The 23,487-nt window shown below is 45.2% G+C and overlaps 1 non-coding gene and 1 pseudogene across 1 annotated transcript; both read right to left on the minus strand.

Moving 5' to 3' along the window:
* Positions 1-8,673: 8,673 nt before the first annotated feature.
* LOC132087029 (cysteine-rich protein 2-binding protein-like) lies at positions 8,674-20,558 on the minus strand (annotated as a pseudogene).
* Positions 11,664-11,828, minus strand: LOC132087145 (U1 spliceosomal RNA). Its single transcript, XR_009420459.1, has one exon. It is a non-coding gene; the product is annotated as a U1 spliceosomal RNA (small nuclear RNA).
* Positions 20,559-23,487: the final 2,929 nt, after the last annotated feature.

Below are 23,487 nucleotides of genomic sequence, written 5' to 3' on the forward strand. Positions count from 1 at the left end.
CGAGCACACATGGGGCAAAAGCTGGCAAGATGAATTAAGGAGACAAACAGGGCAAAATGCATATATAGCTTTAAATCTTTATGAGTCTCCTGAACAGAAAATTCTTGCTTATTATCGATGGGAAGTACAATGTATTGTAAATAGAATTAAGGTTCAAAGTAAATCACGTATAGTTTCTATAAGGTGTAGGAAATTAGTGCCTTTAACACAGCATTCAATTGTAGGACCCTTCCAAGGGGATCCTGATAGAGCATTAGATTGCTGCATTGACAAGTTGCAAAAATTGAGTTTGCAAGTGGCAGGACCAGTGAAATCAGGAGCAGCAAGATTAAAGACAGATAAGAAAAAGAAGGCAAAAAGGGAACGGTCTCATTTGAATAAGGGTATCAGTGATTGCTAATTCATTTTCTATGATTAGAACACTTTTACAGTTGTGGGACCCTCGGGAAGATATAGTTGTTGAGGAGGATAACGAACAAGAACTACGATTACGAAATAAGATACGCCTTGTGTTAAAGAAGGACCTTGAGCTGTTAGCCTCATATAGTAAAAAGGCAGAAGAGGCTTTGCGATCACCACCATTGAATTGGTTGCTTTGGATTGAAGAACCACAATTTTATACTGGTCCTTACTTATACTCACTTCCTTGTTATGTTTGCAAAAGGGATAATGATAAATGCTATGCATGGGTAGCTTTGCATTGTGCAGATTGTAATCAGGTTTATTGGTATTCGCAGAGGTCAGTAGATTATTTATGGTGTAACCCTTGTTCTGGAAGGTGGATTCGAAATTTTTTCTGGGTTAGAGCTCTTGAACAAAGTACTGGCCTGCCAGGACGGACAGGATTACAGCTCTTTGAGAGTGCAGAACAAGTGATTATAGCATATCTTAGGTGGAAGTTGCAGGAAAACCTTTGAAATTACTAAAGCCTCACGCATCATAGCAGCTCGCTGTAAAGCTGATTTGCCTTCAAACTTACCTCATGCTATACCTGTGAGCAAGGATGCTGATTTAGAATTAGATCAGTATATTCAAAAATTGACTCAGCCTTACAATAGACAATCTAACAAACCAGGGAAAAGACAACGAAGAAAGGAAAAACAAAACAAGCAGAAGGAAGAAAGGGAGAAGCAAAGCAAGCAAAAAGAAAAATGAGGTTTGTTCTTGTTATACTGCTCAATGCTGTAGCAAGTGAAGCAGTAGGAATAACACACTTTAGTCAACCAAGGGAAAATTTATGGGTGACACTTGCTAATCAAACTAACCAATCATCACTTTGTCTTAGTCTTGGAGGAGTCACTAACCCATTTCGAACATGCCTGGTAGGACTTCCTGCGTGGTCTCCTGGAGAATTTTGCAGTTTGATAAACAATCAAACCTTATGTATGTCTAACATGTCAAACATCACATTGCCAGTGCAACAAGGGTATACTGCAGGTCAGAGTGATGGCTATCGTCAATGCTTACTAATTCAATCACTTAACACCTCTTTGCATTCTCCTCCTGAGGAATTGGATCTTTTTGGAAGTACAAATGCCAGCGTATCTAACACTACAGCTGGTGGATGGTTTAGCTTCAGACTTTCGGGTGCTCAGAATTTAAACCAACCTAAAGAAACATGGGCCACCCTAGATTCATCCCTGAATGTGAGCGAATTCTCTCCACAGCATTACAGTCAATGTAACAGCACAAATATCACAGCACCAATGAAATTACCCACAGGAATATTTTTGATTTGTGGAGACAGGGCGTGGAATGGTATACCAGCTAAACCACAGGGTGGAACCTGTTTTTTGGGAAAATTGTCACTGTTTCACTCTAATGTGTCCTTGCTAATGCAGCTGAGTCAAAATTCAAACAGGAAAAAACGTAGCATACATGACTTAGACTGCAGCAAGATAGGAGATCCACGGTTTTGGGGCACATTCAAACAGGTGGTGGTTTCAACTATCTTGCCAGGAGGATCTGCCAATAAAGCTATGAATTTAGCAAAACAATTAGGATGCTGGGCAAGGGATGAGCTGAACAAGACATCACAAATTCTAGACATGTTAACTGCAGATGTGCAAAGTGTTAACCATGCTGTTTTGCAAAATAGAGCTGCTGTAGATTTTTTGCTCTTAGCACAAGGGCATGGATGTGAAGAGTTTGAGGGAATGTGTTGCATGAATCTGTCTGATCATTCGGTGTCCATTCACACTAAGATAAAAGAATTGCAACAGGGACTTCACAAACTTAAGGAAGAAGACGGTTTAGGAATTGACGAATGGCTTAAAGGCTTAGGACTTGGACCGTGGCTGAGGAACCTTGTGATCTATGCTATAGGCCTGCTGGGTGTAATCTTACTGTTTTTGCTTATTTTGCCTTGTATCTTTAGTTTGCCATGTTTTTGCTATTGTACGGCTGACCATGTTTTGAATACAGTTAATCTCCTTGCGCAAGAAGAAAACGGGGGAAATGTGGAGAGATTTATCAATAATTGGTTAGCTGAGAAAGGCCACGCTGAAATAATGCCGCTGGTTAAGCTGAAGGAGAAAAGCCAGCAGTCAGCAAGCTAAAAGGAAAGGTCAGCAGTGACCTTGCTGCAACATGAGGAAAGGGAGTAGAGATTAGTCCTGAATATATCCTGAGAATATGTGAAAAGTATCAAAAGTAGAACCATAGGAATGCAGAAGTAGGCGTAGGTGCTGATATGTAACTGACCAATCCTGAGCTCAACTTTTGCAATATGTATGAAGCTCATTATGAACTGTATTTAACCCACCGTACTGATCAATAAAATTGGGCCTGTGATGATCAAATTGATGTCTGGGTCTCCTTCCATCGACATTGTTGTTGTTACAGACTGGTAATTAAAATTTTTAAATTGTTAATTATTCTTCCTGCTAGCTTTTTCATTCCCTTACAATCTGGTGTTCTGGTTAGTTATGCTTGCAAGCCATTGAATTATATCTATATTACTTACATTTTCCCTTCTCCTCTACCCCCCACAGGCAAAACTATTACAGGCTCAAGTTTCCTGGCAAACTTGTTCTGTTTCCTTGCCCAAATCAAGGGCAGAACTAACAGAAAGAGAAGATAAAGGAACCCAAACCATTGGACTTTTTTACCCATCCAGCAAACTGCTGGTAAAGAAGGAGCTTGAGCTGATTTCACAAAAAGAAAAGGTGGAAAAGATGAGCAATCATAAGCCTCTCCTGAAAGCCATAAGTCCTGGAAAAGATTAGAAGTTCTGATTTTGTGATTTCTAAACAATTTATGACCTTGCTTTTTTGCTTGAAAATATTAGTGTATGGAATGTGGCATCAGTAGGACACTGAGTCACATCTTTACAAGTCTGTATTTCTACCAGTCACCTGTAAATACATTGCCTTAGAAATCAATCACTGATCTCCACCAATAGCTAAAATAAAGCTATCAGCAATATCAAAATTGGGCTTACTGAGCCCTGTGCAGCCTTACTAAATTGGTAGCACTTTGATTTGTTCAGATCCTAGAGGACTGGAGGCAGGTGTCCTGTATGGGAATTGGAAACCACTGAATACTCCCACTTCCCAGCAGCCTCCCATGTGAACTTCAGGCAGAGCTGTGATGGCACCTGCAGGGATATTGATAAACAAAACTCTGAGACACAGGGGATCAGAGCTCTGAAAATATGATGAAGCTCATCTACACGAGCAACTTGTTTGGAGTACTATTGTGGAATAAATGATAGAAGCTTCAGAAGTAAAGAGAACTAAACTAGAGGAAGGGATTCTTAACAGGATTACAAAAACATTACTCATTGAAGAGTCTTTCCTCTCACAGACTACAGCAGGAGCAGTATCAGTAGTACAGAGAACTTTCATTCACAGTGAGTTTTGTGGTCAATTTGTGTTGTCATCTTATTGCAAATCTCCCATACCTTCTTGGTGATGTCTCATGGGCAGCTCCTCACAACACTAACTCTTCCTTCTTCACAGCACAGCCAACAAACTCCAGCTCTCTCCTCAGCCAGCTAACTCACTCTTTCGTAGCACTCATCATTATTGGACACAGCTGTGGCCTATTAAGGGCAGGCCTGTTCCTAATCTTTGGTGATTAGTACAGCTGCAACTCCTCAGGTGTGAGACTGCCTTCTGCACTATTCTCTTACATTCTATCCCTCCACAACTTTGTTCTTTGTGGAATCACTTGGCTGCTTGCTGTCATTAAATGCTTTGCCATTTTTAGAGGTTTTAGTTTTACGATCCTGAGAAATCTTCAGCTTTCTGGAACCCAAACCCTTGAAGACAGTCCATCAGTATTAATTAGGGACCTGATAAATGGCTCAGTGGGCAAAATTGTCTTTAACCTCAATCCAGCTGGGCATTCCATAGGATGACTTAATTTTAAATCATTACAGCACCAAACCCTGGTTTAGAGGAGCAGTTACTCTTTTGGATCCACTTTCTCATCTAGCTCTCTTCAGCAATCAGATGACCAACGCATCAGGCTGTTACCAGAATTAATTTGCTATTGAGTAGTAAAAGTTGTTAATCGATATTAGAAATTCCTCTTTTGACTCTGTCTGTATTCAGATGGACTCTGATTCTTAAAATAATCACTGGGGAAATCTGTTTTCCTCCTCCCTTCCTCTGAAATGTGACATGTTCTCTTAGGCATCACTGTAGGAAATACTTGACTCAATATGCCAGGGAGCCTAATTTAGTCAGAGATAAAACAGGATTGGCCCCTAATAGTGCCAAGAAAAAAGCAAAGTCACACTGAATATTTGTATATCTTTGTCAGAAGTACAGCTCTTGACCTGTGAGTGAGAACTGCTGTCACTGAGAAAAGCTGGGCAGAAATTCTGAGCTGTTTTGAATTCTTTTCACTTTTATCCCCTTAGCAGAGGTAACTTTGTTGAAGTTGCACTGTGTAATGCATTCTGCTTTAGATCCTGCCAAGGACTGAGGAACTTATTTCATTCCATAAATCAATAAATGTCTCTTACAGTCAGTTCATGCTGAGTAGTATACATGGCTTGAAACTATCTATATCAACAAGACCATGCACTATCACCCAGGAAAATCTTATTTATTTATTCCAAATATGACCATTAATTCTTCAATCAAAATAGGATCAGACATTTGATATTCAAGTTTTTAAATGCAAGTGATTAAATAAAATGGTGGAGGTTATTATTTCTTGACCATATCAACTATTAACTAACCTTCTTTTCATGTGTGAAGATTAAAAAAAATATTAGAGTTAAGAAACGGGCAAACAACAGAAGTACCAAAACACCAATCCTCTGGTGTATACTGTATTTCTTTTATTGCTGTACTTTCAGTCTGTTTTGAACAGGAACCAAGACATTTACCAGGTAAACTTTACAAAGAACTTCCCTTTTCTACTCTAACAAAGGCTAAATCAGTGTGATATAGGTATAATGAGATCTAATAGAACATCAACCATGCAAGAATATGTTCCTGACCATCTGCTTTCAGCTTGTGTTAGTTTTTGGGAACAATTTATGTTGTTCTGTGGTTCCTTCTTTTTCTATTCATTTAAAGCTGCTTAACAAGTAAGATTTGTTGGTTTAGTTTGCCATAGCATCATTTGTCAACCTTGAGTCTTCCAAGAACAAAACTCCTTGTGCTCTTGCTTTGTCTTGTAAAAGCCAGAGCAGCACTTTCCTTCTGGCTTGGTCTCTTTGCACTGTTTTAAGCTTCATTTAACATGAGGGAAAGGATAAGGTCAGAGCAGCTGCATTGTGTAAGTTAAATGAGGTTACCAAACCTACACAGTTTATTTACAACAAAATGAATCACACTCTGTATTTACCATGAGGATGCTAAAAAAGAAAATCAGCCAGATCCTGAAAACAAACAGTTAAAAATGAGAACAAGTCCATTTGTTTTTTTCTCTGATGAAAACAAAATGTAGCTCTGGAATTGCCTGGACAGGAGGTGCCAAAGCTCTAAATGGCTTAAGATGAGTTTTTAATCCAGGCACATTCATCCCCTCATGTTTTGTGCCCTCTATCAGGATAAAGGAATGCTGACTCTCTCCCAGCAATCCTGACAGGCAAAAGAGCAGGAATGCTTAAGCTTTTAATATGATCTTACATATAGAATTGAAAGGAATTCATTTGGAGGATAATTGACTCCTAAGGATCATTCCATGGCTTTGTTGTGAATAGAGGGTCCATAAGGATGAATTATAACTACAGATAAAACAGTGTTCCACCTGGCTTTTTAGGGCAAAACTTCCTTCTAATTTTCATGATTAGATGAATTTTCAACAGATTATCTTTTTATTTCAATGAAACTGTGCTATCTTTTAAATCTTCCATCACTTGACTAGTAGGAGTGTTAATTACATTTTAAGGATTTTTCTCCCTGTGAACAGGTTACTGGAGAAAACAGCTGGATCATGTTTGTGCTCATGTAAGAAGCTATGCCCAGAACAACCCTGAATTCAGAACACTGATTGGAGAACCTCAAATGGGAAAGGTAGGAAGGAGCTTGAGAGTAATATCTTCCTATGGAGGGTCATGAAAAGATTATTGTGGCTGCCACATAAACACTGGAAAAGTAAATGTCTCCCTTTTCTTTAGATGTTGACCTGTGTGTCATGTCTTGTTTGGCTGTTCCATGTCTTGGTCAGTCTTCTGAAGACTGTTTCCGCTTTTTTTTCCAATGGCAATTCCCATTCTCTCACCTAAGAGCTGTAAGGGGAGTGAGAAATCCTTTGCTCAGCTGCTTTTATATATTAAGAAGGTAGTCCCTGAGACACAAAGCCACAGAGCAAGATGGTCCTCAAGATCTTCATGGTCGTCTTTGAGAACGCAATGCAGAACCATGATCTTCTTCAGACTACTTTGTATTTCCTAATTCTATCTGGAAAGGAGGAGCTTGCTAAGGCCTGCCTGTGTGTGCCTTCTCTGGGGGTGCCCGTAGGGAAATGAGTTTCTTGCCTTGGTCAGCTGCCCACACGCATCCTCTCAGGGCCATACTGGAGTTTGCTAGACTCCAATGAAATAAGATGATGGAGAGACACCTAAACAAACAGTATGACTACAGACAAGCTTTTCCAAGGGAAAGGGCTTTAATTCCATTCATAAAGACATATATTTCTTTTCTTTCAAAGTCCAGCTAACTCATAACATTAAGAACATTGAAAATTTTCACAGTCATGAAACAGACAGAAATGTGCATGGATGTTTGGGCGCACAAACCTTGCCTGGGCAGGTTTTCCTTTCCACTGCCACTGGGTTTTGTACTGGTGATGATGGACACTGGCTACATTAAAACATACTTTGTGTCCCTTTCTCTTCTGTTACTAAAATGAAGACTTTGTGTCCCTTTTCTCTTCTCTTACAAAATGAAGACTCCACTTAGGCAATTACTGCTATAGTCAGGTGGCCAGCAGGTACACAGAACATTAAGGACAGAGAAGTCACATTTGGTGTGTACCTCTCTGTGGGCTGGATGTAAAAGGACCATACCAATGGACGTGAGCTGTAGTTAAAGTGCCCAGCCTGGCCTTTGGTCTGTGCAGCTTTCTGTTCATCTGCACTGAATGTCAGGCAGAGAGAGAAGCTGCTACATCGTGGAAAAAGGCAAGAGCCACTACCAGAGAAAGTGTTTGGGGTTGTATTTTTTAATTCTTGGTTATTTCTATTTATTCTTTGCTATGTGAGCCTAGGTGCTTCCAGGAACTAGATCTGGGCCACCTCTGCCCTCTCCTCCTCCCTCCAAGCTGCAAGCAGACTGCTTCTACAAATCAGCATTTCAAACATCCCTGCTGACTTCTGCTCTAGGTTTCTGCCAGCAGGAGGAGGTGGGTGCTGGAGCCTGTGAGGCTGCTCTGAGGCTAGAGGTGTGCCCAAGGGCTGATCTGCAGCCCAACAACCACAGAGAGGTGGAAGGATTCCAAAGAGCTGATCTGGCAGCTGTGGTGCCCTGCCTTGCCTAGACACAAACCCACTTGACACCGTTCCTGAACAAAAAACACTGCGCGCTACAAGAACCACACTGAGCATGGGGCAAGGAGGGCAAGGGAAGGGGCAAAACAAAGGTGTCTCCTCTGAGCCTTGCACTTGGGATAACAGGAATCCACAAACTCTTCAGTATTTCTGAAACATGGTTCCAGGATTACGGTTTTGGTATGGGCAGAACTTTCCTAAGGTTAACATCCAGCTAGAGGCACCAATACCTTATTTCCCCTCACAGACTCGAGACAGTTCCTAACAAAGCAATCAAACCACAGAAACACTGAATGGCTTAAGTTTAGGTGTTCATTTTTGCTAATAAACAAAAACGGAGACAAAAGACCTGCAACATTTTTTGGACAGGTTTCAAAACTTGAAATCCGTGGGGCCCCTCTGAGAAACACTTTTTTGTTTGGTATTTTTGTTTGCTAATGAGGCTCTCCAAAGTAACAGTGGCAGGAAAATTCCCCAATAAGGAATTTCAATTTTCCAGTGGTTTCAGTGTACCCTAGTTGGCATTTCCAGGCCTCTCCCCTTGGAGCACAGGAATCAATCCTTTTGGATTGCATTTTTCCACACATTGCTGACATCCAAAGTCCTAGGGATAAACACACCAGCGTATTGCAGCTCTCCTGTGGCAGCCAACATCCTCCACCAAAAGCTGGTGGAGGTTTTTTGGATGGATTGGGCTTTTCCCCAGAGCTCCCCCGAGTTCAGCGCCGCAGCCTGAGGAAGAAGGCATGCTTGCACTCCTTGCTGTCCAAGGGCTAATACTTGTCATGAAAATCCAAAATGTACTCCTCTGTCTTAAATCCAAACTTCTGGTAGAGCAGCATAGCAGGGTTGCTTGCAGAGACGTGAAGGGTGACGTCCTTGCCCATGCAGGTCTGCCAAGGGAGGGGGAGAAGAACAAAAAGGAGATATCACTGCAAGGGAATGAGACAGCCTCTGGGGGAATGTGGAGGTGAGCACACTCATCAGCTCAGGGATCCAAGGTACTGAGGAAATGTGAGAAAAGTCACAGGAGTTACCACACATAGCAACAGCAAAGGGAGGGCTGCTGCTGCTCCTCCGAGCCCTTGTTTCTGGGAAACATGGATTCTCTGACAATGAAAGGTTTGGGATTATAATTTGTCATCTGCCCATTGTAAATTACTAAAATAATTGTTAATTAAAAATAATCCTGGTGTACAGCCCTGATCTCAAATACAATGGCCTGAAGAAAAGACAAAACATGCCAGAGGATCAGGCTCTGCACTCCTCCCTGTCAGCAAACAGAGCTGAGTTCTCTGGGACTGCCTGAGCACCTCTGTGCTGTCATGCTGGAATTCCTGCCTATCCCACCCAGCTCCTCTCCCATCCTTCAGGGCACAGCACTCTCCTCCTGAGAAGGCAGGAAATTTAGTTCAGACAGCAAATAATAGCATGGCTGAAGTTACCTTGAAGATCCTAAATTATTCTAACCAGCAACACTCTGATTAAGATGCTAAAATAATTTATTTTCTGCTTTCATCGAATGATTTAATAGCAGTCCATGTATATTGAGTGTATGGTAACACTAAAGTGGGAACAGTAATACCCTCTAGGAAATCTCCAAGATAGTACATTCAAGGGGAAAACTCTCAGGAATTTAAGGAGGGAAGGAAAAAAAGAAATAATTGGAAGCTGTTTTGGGGAAAAGAAAATTTGAATGAGATCATTAAGAAAATGTAGTTTATTCCTCTGGGACAGATGCATGAGAGGATAAATTTTGCCAGCAAAACCAGCCACCACTATTTGCATCAAACCATTTTCCTGTTAAGTTATGCTGTTCCCAAGAATTCTGTCCCAAACTCAGCACACTGATCCCAAAGTCAGTGACCTATCTTAATCCAAGCAGAGCATCAAAGTGTCTCAAGCTACAGAGAGGAGGGTCCAAGCCCAAGCAGGCTGCAGAGCAGCACCTACAGCTTGGAGACTGAGGAACAGGAGGTCACAACCACCACTGTTCACAGGACTAAACCCCTTCTACCACTGCCAGAAATTCAGCAATGGCAAAACAAACCTCATGTGAGCCAAACATACAGTGCTGATCTCTCATTGCTAGCATGCCTAATCTCTGAAATCTGCTTGGCTTCTCTCAACAGGGAATTTCATGCAAGCAGGATGAGGTTAATTGATGTGATACATCCTACAGAAAGGTGTGAGGATTTTCTGTGGCTGACTTGCCAACTCCAGCATCCCAGCTCTGCTGGAGAGGGAAGTCTCTGAGAGTTCACCTGCTGGATCCCTGCAAACCTTGGCTCCTGTTCCCACTGGGTGTTGACGTCTCACATCAGCACACTGAGCTGAGGGCAATTTCCTTCAACACTTGACACAGAGCTGCCTGGGATATGCAAGGGCTGAGTTTAAAGAATATTGATGAGAGGCCTGTGTCAGCACTGCAGAGAGCTGTGCAGGTAGCAGAGTTACCCTCAGAGAGCCCAGGACCACAAAGTGCTTTTCCAAAGCAGGGATCACTTTCCCCAAGGCTCTGCCAGCACTCCCTACCTTGCTTTAGCCAAGAAAGAAAGAGGATAAAACAGTTTCCAATGGTGAGTTTTTGTTAGGGAAGCTCATCTTGACTACAACAATGTTTCCCATCAGCAGCTCTGCCAAGAGTGCTCAGGGAGTGGTAAAACTGTGGAGTTGGGCTCTGTAAAGAACATGTATCTTACTCATCTTTACTCACAATTAAGCTGCTTTTCTTGCAATTTAATTCAAGAAAGTCAGTGAAATTAAGGCCACTTGAATAACAGTATTCATTCAGAGATTTAATGAAGTTTAACTCCTTTAGTATCACCCATTTAGTTAGCTGAGATTAATTTTCCCAAGTATCCCTGTGGAACAAGGCCCAGTACAAGCCAGTTTAAACAATGAGGTTGCAAACATTTCATCATGAACTCAGCTGTACTTGAACCAGAGGATAAAAGTGAAAATGAGTGATTGAGATCAGTAAGTGATTTAATGCATGGAATATACCTCCAGGTGTAGTCAAGAAAGTTGCAATGATTCTAGCTGACCCTGCCCCACTCTTACCTTATTTCCTCCTTAAACCCCCATTTGCAGTATCCCTTGTACACAAACTACTGACCACTGAAGAACACAGAGCTAACACAATAACAGCTGAAGTGTGCAGCATCCCTCTAATTCTAAGGACATCACAAGGATGGTTGTTTATCTAAACACATTGTGACTTCCAAAGCAGGAGCTATTCCCTCCCATAAACACTCAAAAAAAAGGGTTCTTACTCTCCAATACCTGCAGGTGTGCACACAAGGAAGAAGTGAGAGCTGGTTCTTTGGCAGATTCAAGGGATGATTTCATTTCATTACCTGGATAAGATGGTAAATCACGAAGGTTGCAATCCCAGCTCTTCTCCACTCAGGGTGCACCAAGAGAAAAGATATGTAAGCCTTGTTGTACTTCACATCTGGCACCATAAAGCCAAAGGCAATGATAACTTTCTTGTAGAGGACAACAACACTGAAGTCTGGATACTGCAGGCACTCTGACAAATCAATTCCTAGGGAGAAAGAGAGAAACAGCAGTTGGAAGCACTGCAAACCAAAATAAAAGTGTGGTTCAAATCCAGGAGTTTAAGGCTTTTTAGAAACACTCAATCCTTCCTTTTTACCTTTATTTCAAATTTGTGCTAGCAAGAGACCACAGCATCATAGAATAGTCCAAGGTTCCTGTTAGAGCAGTCTTCTGTTACTACAAATTATGCAGCCAAATTTCCCACATTTTGGGAAATCCCAGGGGTCAGGACATCCAGAATGCAGGGGATGAACCCTGCCTTGGGAAAAGCAGCTGCCTGATCCTGGTACCTCCCCTGCCAGGTGAGTATGCAAGGGAAAAGGTGATAAAACAAAACAGACAAAACAGTATCTGCCCAGCAGGGAAGCTTGCATGGAAATACGAACAAAGCTGACTTCCTTTCAAATTACTCAAAGATGAAACTGAAACTTAACTCTCTTCAGAAGCAGCACACATGAAACTGGGGTTCAGCTTTGGTAGCATAGCCTGCTGCGGTTTCTGTCTGTTTCCCCCACCTTGCAGCTCTTATTGCTGTCTCTTGTGCACTCTCAGCTGGTTATGGAGCTGCACTGTGAGCCTGGCCACAGCTTCCAACACTATCCAAACACTTGCTTTTAGCATGCAAATTCTCTAATCTGGGGATGAAGTAGCCTCTCAGGCAGTGCTGTTTCTGTGAGTCAGAGGCTGGACTCAGACTGGGAGTTTGTTACCTTGCCTAACACCCTGCTGCTGCAGTCCTAGAGCACCCACACAGCCTGTCAGCACCCAGCAGTGCAGCTCGAAGCACTGAAGACTGACTGCTCAATAATTTGTCTGGACAGACCCTAGATGAGATGCAAGACACAGAGGACATGTGCCAGAAACATTTGCTTCAGCCTCAAGTTGGCAATTGCAATGTATTTGGAACACAGGGTAACAAAATAGCAGAGTGTGTTTTACAGTAATCACTCTGATGAGAGGCAAGACTTCAGAAGCAGCAGGCACAGAGAAGTGAGTGAGTTATTTCTTGCTCCAGAGTGAGCTGGGTGGAGTGAGACGTGGGAGGGATGGATTGGCAATAGGGAGCTGTGTTAATTAAGGCAAGGCTGCCCTGCATGTGGAGTGCCTTGCAGCGTGTCTGGACAGAACACTCACTGTCCCAGGCACTGGTGTCTCTGCAGGAGTGCAGTTTTTCCTGTAGGAGATGCTCAGCTCAGGATGGTTCACCACTGGAGACACTCCCTGCCAGGAAGAGGTTTCCTGTTAGGGCACCAAGGCACTGACACAAACAACACCTGGGAATCTCTCTACCTGGAAACCTAGCTCTGCCTTGGGAGAGGCAAGAACAGCTCTGAAAGGAAGGATCTGGAGGCACAGAAGAACTAAGTGCTGGCTTAATGATGCTCATCCAGTTGCATACCTCTGCCTCCCACCAAGCTGTACCAGCTAAACTCTTTGCACCCAGGCTTTACATCCTTATCACTTCCCTCTCCTGCTAAACAGAACCAAGGTGCAACAATCATATCCCAGCATCAGAATTTTATCACTATGGAAAAGATTTGGATTCCTGTTTGGAGACTGACAGGAGTGTCAGCTTTCTGATTTAAGGATGAACAGTTCACAGTTGGGTGGAACACACCCATGCTCCTTATGTTAAATAAAACAGGGTGTGTCCTGAAGAACTTAATGAAGGTGCAAGCCAACTTGGCCAGACCTTCAAATGCATTATCAGGACAGGAGAGACTATGACAAAGCGGTTCAGCCTCTGCTGGGATTGCAAGAGTCTCTCACAAACTCTTAAACAGCTCGTGAAAGGAAAGGTGTGCCAGGTTATTTCCCCCCACACAGTGAAATTTGCATAATGAGAAGCAAAAAGTGCTCCCATCCTGACTGGGGCACATGGGCACTGCTGAATCACCACCAGCAAATCAAAACACAAAGCCAGCAGTTACCTGGAATAAAGGTGTGTTCTGTTTGCACTGGCCTTTTCTAAATTAGCCTGCTGTGTTGTTTGCTGATCAGAAGCTGATGCATGCAGCAGATGAACATCCCTGTTATTATTGCAAAAGAACTAAAGAGGGCAGCCTTGTAACCACCCCCAGAAAGGGTGCCCGTTGTCCCCAAAGAACCTGCAGTTCCAGAAAGGACAGAAAAATACAAACCTAACCTTTCCCACTGAGGCTTGAAGAAATAAAGGACATCACAGCTGTAAAAGCAATTCACTGAATCACAGAATAAGCTGAGTTGGAAGGGACCCTCAAGGATCAGAACCCAACACAGGACAACTGCAAGGATCACACCATGTGCCTGAGATCATGGTCCAGGCTCTTCCAGGGCAGGCTTGGAGCTGTGACCACTGCCCTGGGAAGCCTGTTCCAGTGCCCAACCACCCTCTGGGTGAAGAACCTTTTCCTAAGCCCCAACCTAAACCTCCCCTAACAGTTTCAGAACCATTCCATTGGGTCCTGTCATCACAGAGAAGAGGTTAGTGCCTGCCCCTCTGCTCCCCCTCCTGAGGGAGCTGCACCCCACAATGAGGTCTCCCCTCGGTCTCCTCCTCTCCAGGCTGAACAGACCTCAGCCACTCCTCCTACGACCTCCCAACTTTCACTCTGACATATGCAGCTCATGGCTGCTAGGAAGAAACCTTCTCACAAAGGTAAGGAACAGTAATCTCTGGTATAAAACTATTTATTTCAACCCCTGATTCTTGCAAAACATTTCACTGGATGCTTAAGTTTAGTTAACTACTAACCTACCTACTACTCCTATTAGCACCTATTTTTGTAAGTGCTGTGCTAATTAGGGCCTAATTGCCCAGTTTTATACAATCTCAAGAGACAAAGACACCAAAGCCACGCCTCCACCTCAAATACATTCCTGTAACATCAGATAATGGGTTTCTAAGAACCAGCCAGACACCAACTGAAATAAAATTTGCCCCAAGAACATATTTTTTCACTTCTTTCTTGGAAACCCAAGCACTGGAGGAATCTTACCAGGCCAGAAGAATTCGTGGCACATGGAGTTGATAGTGGGGATGTGATTAGGGTGAACGTAGCAGTAATCAATGGGTGCTTCTGGCTCAGCCTTCCAGTTGAGATTGTAGATTTTCATGTTTTTCTCCCGGCTGATTTATGTCCGGAGATAGCTCAGGGATGCCACTTGTAAGTTCTCTGGTGCTGTTTAGGTGGCCTGGAAAGGCCCAGGGATGGCCTTGAAGAGCCCGGCGCTTCAAAGGACGAGGAGAGACTTCTGATCTTGTCTCGGTCTCGGTGTTTATTAATTGTTTATCTAAAAGATTTTCTTTCAGCCCGACAGAGGTCTGCACAGCAAGTCAGCCACGGGCACACTCCACAAGCCCCTGGGCGGTCACTTATCTTTATACCCGAAGTTACGTGTACAATATTTATCATTTTTCCCCAATACCCTCTACCCTTATTAACCGGTGCACTTTTAGTAATAACCAATCCCAAAGTGCCACCATCACCACAGAAGATGGAGGCCAAGAAGAAGAAGAAGAAGAAGAACAGGACACGCCCCAATTCCTCCATCTTACTTCTTTAGACCCCCCTGTACCAAAATCCTAAACCCTGTGTTTTACACTTTAACTAACTTATCCCTTCACCATTCACCCAGTGAAACCTTCCCAGTCCTCATACAGGCGTCGTCTCCTGTGTCGGATCAAAGTCCAGCCACCAGACACTTCTGGCAACATTCCAGGACTCCCGAGCCCCCCAAGGGTGTTCTCGGCCACTCTGCACCTCCATCCTGAGGTGCTGAGATCCCACAGAGATCATTCCTGTGTGGATTGGCCCAGATTTCTGCCAGCAGCCTGAGTTTTGGAGGCTTTGTCTCATAATCATGTCTGCCAGGAATGTGAAAAGGAAACACAAAAAGCAAGTGAGCAACAAGAACCACCACTGCAGCTAAATGGGTACTGCCCATGAAATATCTTCTGACATGCTCAACTTTAGGAAAATAAAGAAGTCTTCCATTTACATGGGGAAGCAGCCCCAGCTCAGCCAAAACACCCTTGTGCCAGAAGCCAGGACACTTTCCAGACCCACAGCATGTCCAGCCAGTCTTTCCTTACAGCATGAGCAAGGAAATCACAGCTCTGACCCAAGAGCAGGTGCAACTTGCATTGAATGGTTACAGCAATGCCCTCTCTGCCCTTGCCCCCTCTTGGAGATTCCCCTTCCCAATGCAATCCATTTCACCACTCAGCTAAATCCAACGCTATCCCTCCAGGGTTGTGGGATCTCAGCACCTCAGGATGGAGGTGCAGAGTGGCCGAGAACACCCTTGGGGGGCTCGGGAATCCTGGAATGTTGCCAGAAGTGTCTGGTGGCAGGATTTTGATCCTACACAGAAGATGAGACCTGTATGAGGACTGGGAGGATTCCACTGGGTGAATGGTGAAGGGATAAGTTAGTTAAAGTGTAAAACACAGGGTTTAGGATTTTGGTACAGGGGGGTCTAAAGAAGTAAGATGGAGGAATTGGGGCGTGTCCTGTCCTTCTTCTTCTTCTTCTTGGCCTCCATCTTCTGTGGTGGTGGTGGCACTTGGGGATTGGTTATTACTAAAAGTGCACCGGTTAATAAGAGTAGAAAGTATTGGAGAAAAATGATAAATATTGTACACGTAACTTCGGGTATAAAGATAAGTGACCGCCCGGGGGCTTGGGCAGTGTGCCCATGGCTGACTTGCTGTGCAGACCTCTGTCGGGCTGAAAGAAAATCTTTTAGATAAACAATTAATAAACACCAAGACCGAGACAAGATCAGAAGTCTCTCCTCGTCCTTTGAAGCGTCGGCTCTCCAAGGCCATCCCTGGGCCTTTCCAGGCCACCAGAACAGCAACCTAGAAAACCTTACACAGGGTCACCATGGTGCACTGGGTTGTACTGTGAGGAGGAGTGAGGAGCACTGCCCAAGAAAGGTGTCCTCTCCGTGGGCTAGTGGTGCACAAGCCAAGAGCAAGCTCAGACCCTCTGTACCTGATGTAAGGCTTAAGGACACGGGAGGTGTAAGGGCTGACAATACTGTGGTCTGCCAGCAGCTCCTCCGAGCCTACCAGGCAGTACAGGAACTTGCTTGTCTGCTGGTGGTATCCCTTCGTGGCGGGCAGCATCGTCTGCATGCACAAAAAATACACAACAATTGCAGGGAGGTCAGGCAGAGATTGTACACATGGAGGGAGAGTAAGGAGCTCTCAGTGTGACAGGGTGGACTGGACAACGGTGGTGCCACCTCTGGACTCTGCTGAGCACTCCTAAATTCGGTGCCCAAATCTATGAGTGCTGCAGGTAATCTCCCTCCTACACATGTGAAAGAGCACCCACCTGTCTGGGTACTTCCAGACTTCCAGCATTTGGACAGGGCTGGAGTACAAACGAAGTGACATTTATGGTGCTGATACTGAAAGACAGCAGTGCTGAACCAGCATGTCCCAAGAAAAAAAGGATTTAGGGGAGCATTGGTGAGGACACAGCCCCAAGCCAAACCGATTCTTGTTCACATGATCCTTTTCACTTTAGGGGTTAGATAACCTCAATGTGACACTCCTGGCTGCAGCAAAAGCTTTAAAATAACCAGTGCCAAAAGCTAACTTAGATTTGGGGACACCCACCTGGTATCTGTCCAAGATCCTGAAGTCCTGGCTAGTAGTTCTGTATGTTGCTTGCCCTACTGGGGACCTGGAGACAGCACCTTCTTTGGCTCCATAAATCCCATCAACCAGGAGCAGTGCAGCATTCACAACCTGGTCCAGGTCAAAGAGTGGGAGCCCTCTCCCTCTTGGCCTGCCTCACCAGCAGCTTGCGCCTCAGCCTGTGGGCCTCTGGGGTCATGCTCAGAGCATTGGGACAGGCTTCCAGTCTCTTCAGCAGCAGCTTCTCCTCATAGATGCTAACTGAGGTGTGCTTGGGAACTCTGGGCTTAGCATCCTTCTCCAGCTGTGACTTGCCCTTGTCCTCTCACCTGCAAGGGTGTGTTTGACTCTTAGGGACCTTCAATGTCACCTTCCATCCGCTCTGTTTTTTCTTCTTCACTCTCCACGTCTTTTTCAATCTGCTCAGCTGTCTTCACTTTTTTCCTGCTGGCTATCATGGTGCCAGCACCAGCTGTCCCACTGGGAGGGGGCATATACTCTATTCCTGGGTCTATGACTCCATCTCCTTCCATCTCCTCATCATCTGTGGAACAGATCAAAATAATTCGAGGGAAAGAAAAAATAATTTACATAAAGTCCCATTTCAAAAAAGGTTATCACAGCATTTTCCTGCTAAGGAACAATAATGTAGGTTTACCCAACACATTTCATTTTCTGTGTACTCCCAGATCTCCTGATTTTGGATGGGAGATGCTGAAAAGAGTCCAATGTCAGGACACAGAATCAATCTTTCTCCTAAAGTGTTTTGTAGTTCAGCATCTGGAAACAGTGCCCCTCCTGAGCTGCAATCACACGTTCTTTGAGAAACCTTAAGCTGCTGAAACTTCCCAAAGTCTGGGAAATGAAAAAGTCAAGCTGGTGAGCTGTATCTTAGCTAGCACACCCTCACTTTTCTTCCTGTCACCCAGAAGACTGGCTCCTTAAGGAACTAAGAGAATTCAGCCTGCATCACTGCTCTGCAATCTCACTGAAATTTAGCATCCATTAATCAGCACAATCAAATTTATAAAATACTGAGATATTACCATGGGAATAAAATTTCTCCCATTAAAAAACATTTGAGACAAAACCAGACTTGCTACATAACAGTGTTATCTGTGTTGCAGTGAAATGCTTATGCTGAGAGGTCCAGCAGTTGCTGTGTGAATTCTACCCACTGTTCATTCAGGATCTCTCAGAAAACAACAATGGGGGTTTCTTCTGGCCTTAGAAGCTGGTGATAAAACTATGGAAAACTGATGCAGTGATAAAACTATGGAAAACTGATGCAGTTCTCCCTGAGCTGTATGTTCACAAGTAGCAGCAGGCAGGCAAGGAGACTCCACACAGCTCCTGAGGGTGCTAATGAGATGAGGGTTTATTGGGGGTCCCACACCCGGGAGCAGTATGGTTTCTGAGGGAAAAGGGGGGAAGGGGGAGGGAGAGAAGGAGAGCCTAAAGGGAAAAGGGGCCAAGAGAGAGCAAAGGGCTAAGAGGCTTCTAATCTCCCTCACACAGCTTAACAGGGAGATTCAAAGTGGGCACGGAATAAGACTTGGGCTGTCACCGCTGGGGTGTCACACACAGGGGAACACTGGGGCTGCCCCGCTCCTGCCCTGTCCCCAACAGCTCTGCCAGCACCTCGAGGAGACACAAAGGCTGAGCCAAAGGGTGAGAAAGGCTGAGGCACACAAAGGCAAACAAAGGCTGAGCCAAAGGGTGAGAATTGCAGGAGGGGCTGAGCTGGGAGTGACCCATTGTGATCATCGAGTCACAGAATCACAGAATTACTGGGTTGGAAGAGACCTTCAAGATCATCGAGTCCAACCCAGTCCCAACACCAACTCAACTAGACCATGGCACCCAGTGCCACTTCCAATCTTTTTTTAAACACATCCAGGGATGGTGACTCTACCATCTCCCTAGGCAAACCAATCTAATACTTTATCATCCTTTGTGTTGAAAACTTTTTCCTAATATCCAACATAAATTTCCGTTGGCACAACTTAAAACTCTGTCCTCTGGTTCTGTCAGTTGTTACCCGGAGAAAGAGACCGACTGCCACCTGGCTACAGCCACCTTTCAGAAAGTTGTAGAGAGGGATAAGGTCACCTCTGAGTCTCCTTTACTCCAGGCTAATAAACCCCAGCTCCCCCAGCCACTCCTCACAGGACTTGTGCTCCAGACCCCTCACCAGCTTTGTTGCCCTTCTCTAGACATGCTCCAGCTCCTCAGTGTCCTTCCCAAATTGGGGGGCCCAGAACTGGACACAGCACTCAAGATACAGTGCAGGGGAAGAATGCCAGGTACACCAGTTCCAAGTGCAAGGGAAGAATGACCTCACTGTTCCGGCTGGCCACACCATTCCTGATCCAGGCCAGGAGCCATTGGCCTTCTTGGCCACAAGGGCACACTGCTGGCTCATGTTCAGCTCTGTCGACCAGTACCCCCAGGTTCCTTTCTGCCTGGACACTGTCCAGCCCCACAGGCCCCAGCCTATAGCACTGCAGGGGGTTATTGTAGCCAAAATGCAGGACTGGACACTTGGACTGATTAAACTTCATCTTATTGGACTCTGCCCATCCATCCAACCATTCCAGGTCTCCCTGAAGAGCCCTCCTATCTTCCAGCAGATGGACACATGCTCTCAGCTTGGTGTCATCTGCAGATTTACTAATAAAAGGCTCAATCCCCTCATCCATGGTATCAATGAAAATATTGAACAGAGCTGGCCCCAGACCAGAGCCCTGCCAGCAGGATGCAGCACTGCTCACCACCACTATCTAGGCCCATCCAGCCAGGTCTGAACCCAGCACAGAGTGCTCCTGTCCCAGCCCTGGGCTGCAGCTTTTCCAGGAATGTGCTGTGGGACAGAGTGCCAAAGGCCTTGCTGGAGTCCAAACAGACACATCCACAGCCTTTCCTGCACTCACCAGGAGGGTCACCTGGTCATAAAAGGAGACCAGGTTGGTCAAACACAACCTTCCCCTCCTAAACCCCTGCTGGCTGGATCTGATACCCTCAGCCATCCTGTAAGTGCTGTGTGATAGCCCTCAGTATAAACTGCTCAATTTCCTCATTGGGTACTGAGGTTAGACTGACTGGCCTATAATTACCAGGATCCTCCTTCCCACTCATTTTGTGAATGGGTGTCACATTGGGCAGCTTCCAGGCATCTGGAACCTCCCCAGTGAGCCAGGACTTCTGGTAAATGATGGAGAGCAGCTTAGCAAGTTCATCTGCCAGCTCCCTCATCATTCGTAGGTGGATCCCATCTGGTCCCATAGATTTATGAACGTCCAAGCAGCTTAGCAGTTCTCTGACTGCCTCCTCCTGGATAACAGGGGGCCCATTCTGCTCCCTGACCCCATCTACCAGCCCAGGAGCACAGCTGTCCTGAGCCATCCTCCCACTAAAAACTGAGACAAAGAAGGTGTTAAGCATCGCTGCCTTCTGCTCATCTGCAGTTACTAAGTTCCCTCCCTCATCCAACAGAGAACAAAGGCTGGCCTTACTCTTCCTTTTACCTGTAGTATATTTATAAAAACATTTTTTATTATCCTTTATAAAAGTCACCATTCTAAGTTTAAACTGAGCTTTAGCCACCCTAATTTTTTTCCTACATACTCTAGCAGCCCTCTTAAATACTTCCTGAGAGATCTGACCCTCCTTCCAAAGATGATACATCCTTTTTTTTTTCCCGAGTTCGTCCAAAACCTCCTTGCCCATCCAGGCTGCACGTTTGCCTTGTTGATTCACCTTTTGTCACACAGGGACAGTCGGTTCCTGTGCTTCAAGATCTTTGTTTTGTAGCATGTCCACTTTTCCTGAACTCCTTTGTTTAAACAGGCCAAAGTCTGCCCTATAGAAGTCCAATGTAAAAATCTTCTTAATGTTCCTCTTGACTTCACCAAATATTGAGAACTCTATAATTTCATGATCACTGTTCCCCAGGCAGCCTCCAACCACCGCATCTCCCACCCGACTATCTCTATTTACAAACAACAGATCTAACACTGTCCCTCCCCTGCTGGGCTCACTCACCAACTATGACTAAAAGTTATCCTCCAAAAACTCTAAAAATTTCCTGGACTGCCTTTTTTCAGCTGTATTGAGCTCCCAGCAAATGTCCAGCAGGTTGAAATAACCTACAAGAACAAGAGCTGATGAACCTGAAACATTCTGTAGCTGCTTATAGAATGAGTTGTCCACCTCTTCTTCCTGGTTGGGTGGTTGATAACAGACTCTCAGTAGGATGTCAGCCTTGTTGGCCTTCCCCTTAATTCTCACCCATAGGAATTCAACTTCATCATCATTAGTTTCAATGCCTATGGTGTTCAAAGCCTTTCTCCAATATAAAGGGCCATCCCTCCACCTTTTCTCCCTTTCCTGTCTCTCCTGAAGAGCTTGTAGCCATCCAGTGCAGCACTCCAGCCATGTGAATCATCCCACCACGTTTCCCTGATGGCAATTACATCACAGCTCTGCTGTTGGACCATGGCCTCCAGCTCTTCTTGTTGTTACCCATGCTGCATGCACTAGTGTAGGTGCACCTCAGCTGGGCTGCTGATTTCACCCCTAACTCAGGCTTACCACCTTGGGCCTGCTTCCAGACAGCCCAGCCGCATCCCCTTCCCCCTTCAAACCTAGTTTAAAGCTCTCTCAACAAGTTCTGCCAGTTCACGAGCTAAAAACCTTCTGCCCTTAACAGAGAGATGGAGCCCATCAGGTTCCAGCAGGCCAGGTGCTGTAAAAGTTGCCCTGGGATCAATGAATTCAAAATTCTGTCAATGACATCAACACTTGAGCAACTGTCTTAGAGTGGAAATGAGTGTGTGTGTTCTATTCCTATCTGTGGAGCAGTTATCTTCTGTTAATTGGGCAGTTTTCTTCATCTCTTCCACAACCAATCTTCCATCTGGGGAGATATCTTCTGTGAGTGGGCCATTGAGTGTCACTGCATGACTGATAAAATTATATCATCCCATTGTGAGAGGCTCCTCCCTCTGGGAGGAGCCAAGCATTCCTAACTGGATATAATCTGAGATTTCAAACACCACAGGGAGCCTTTTCTTACTGGATTCCCAGAGGAGCAGCTTTCTTATCCACTGGATTCCAAGACCAGGAAGACCAGGCCCATCTACACTGCCACTGGACCTTCAGAGGAAAACTAGACCCTTCTACAAGATCACTGCTTCAACTGAACCACACCTGTCACTGCAGGAGCAATGCAGCCATCACTCAATGGGACTGCTGCCAACACCCTGACCAACAGAGTGTCAGGTCATATTCTGGCGCTGTCAGCGGGGTTTTTTTGTACTATTGCATTTGTATTTTTAATTTTCCTAGTTAAGAACTGTTATTCCAATTGCCATATCTTTGTGTAAAAGTACCTCAATTTTAAAATTATAATAATTCAGAGGGAGGGGGTTCACATTTTCCATTTCAAGGGACTCTCCTACCTTCCTTAGCAGACATCTGTCTTTCAAACTGAGACAATGCCCTGGAAAACTCAGTCAGGTGAGGAGGAAGTCAGTACCCCTTTCCCCCTCTCTCCTGCTCCATCTCCCAGCCCTGCACGGCCCCTGGCTGAAGGACAACCCTGCTGCCAACGCTGTCCTGCCGGAGATGCACTGGGGGGATCTCCTTCCCCTTCCCTCTGGCACAGAGGCAAATCCCGTCCTCTCCTTGTCCTTCCTCCCCCAGACAAGGAGCTGAGGATGGAGACCAGGGAGGACAAATCCCCACGGCAGAACCTCGTGGAAGAGGCCGTTTTGAGCAGCTCCAGGGCATCGGAATCCAATGGGGAGGAAAAGCCTGGGAGATCCTGCGAAACCAGCCCAGGGTGCTCTGAGGAGGAAAGACCCACCCTGAGCCAGGAAGGTGGACAGAGCTTCAGTCAGATCTCGGAGCTGGTGATCCATGAGCAGCTTCATGATAGGGAGAAGTCCTACAAGTTTTTGGAGTGTGGGAAGAGCTTCAGCAGAGCAGGATCCTGATCAGCCATGAGATGATCCACACCAGGGAATGGCCCTATGAGTGTGGGGAATGTGGGAAGAGTTTCAGGCAGAAGTCCCATTTGACCCACCACCGGAGGATCCACATTGGGGAAAGGCCATACAAGTGTGGGGAATGTGAGATGAACTTAAGTCGGAGGTGCCAGCTGATCATCCAGCAACGCATCCACACTGGGGAGAGGCCCTACAAGTGCACCCAGTGTGGGAACAGGTTTCAGATCTGCTCCCATCTCCTCCAGCACCAGCAGATTCACACAGATGAGAGGCCTTTCCACTGCCCTGACTGTGGGAAAGGCTTCAAGCACAACTCCACCCTC

Source organism: Ammospiza nelsoni, chromosome Z (genome assembly GCF_027579445.1).
Source record: "Ammospiza nelsoni isolate bAmmNel1 chromosome Z, bAmmNel1.pri, whole genome shotgun sequence".
Taxonomy (NCBI): Eukaryota; Metazoa; Chordata; class Aves; order Passeriformes; family Passerellidae; genus Ammospiza; species Ammospiza nelsoni.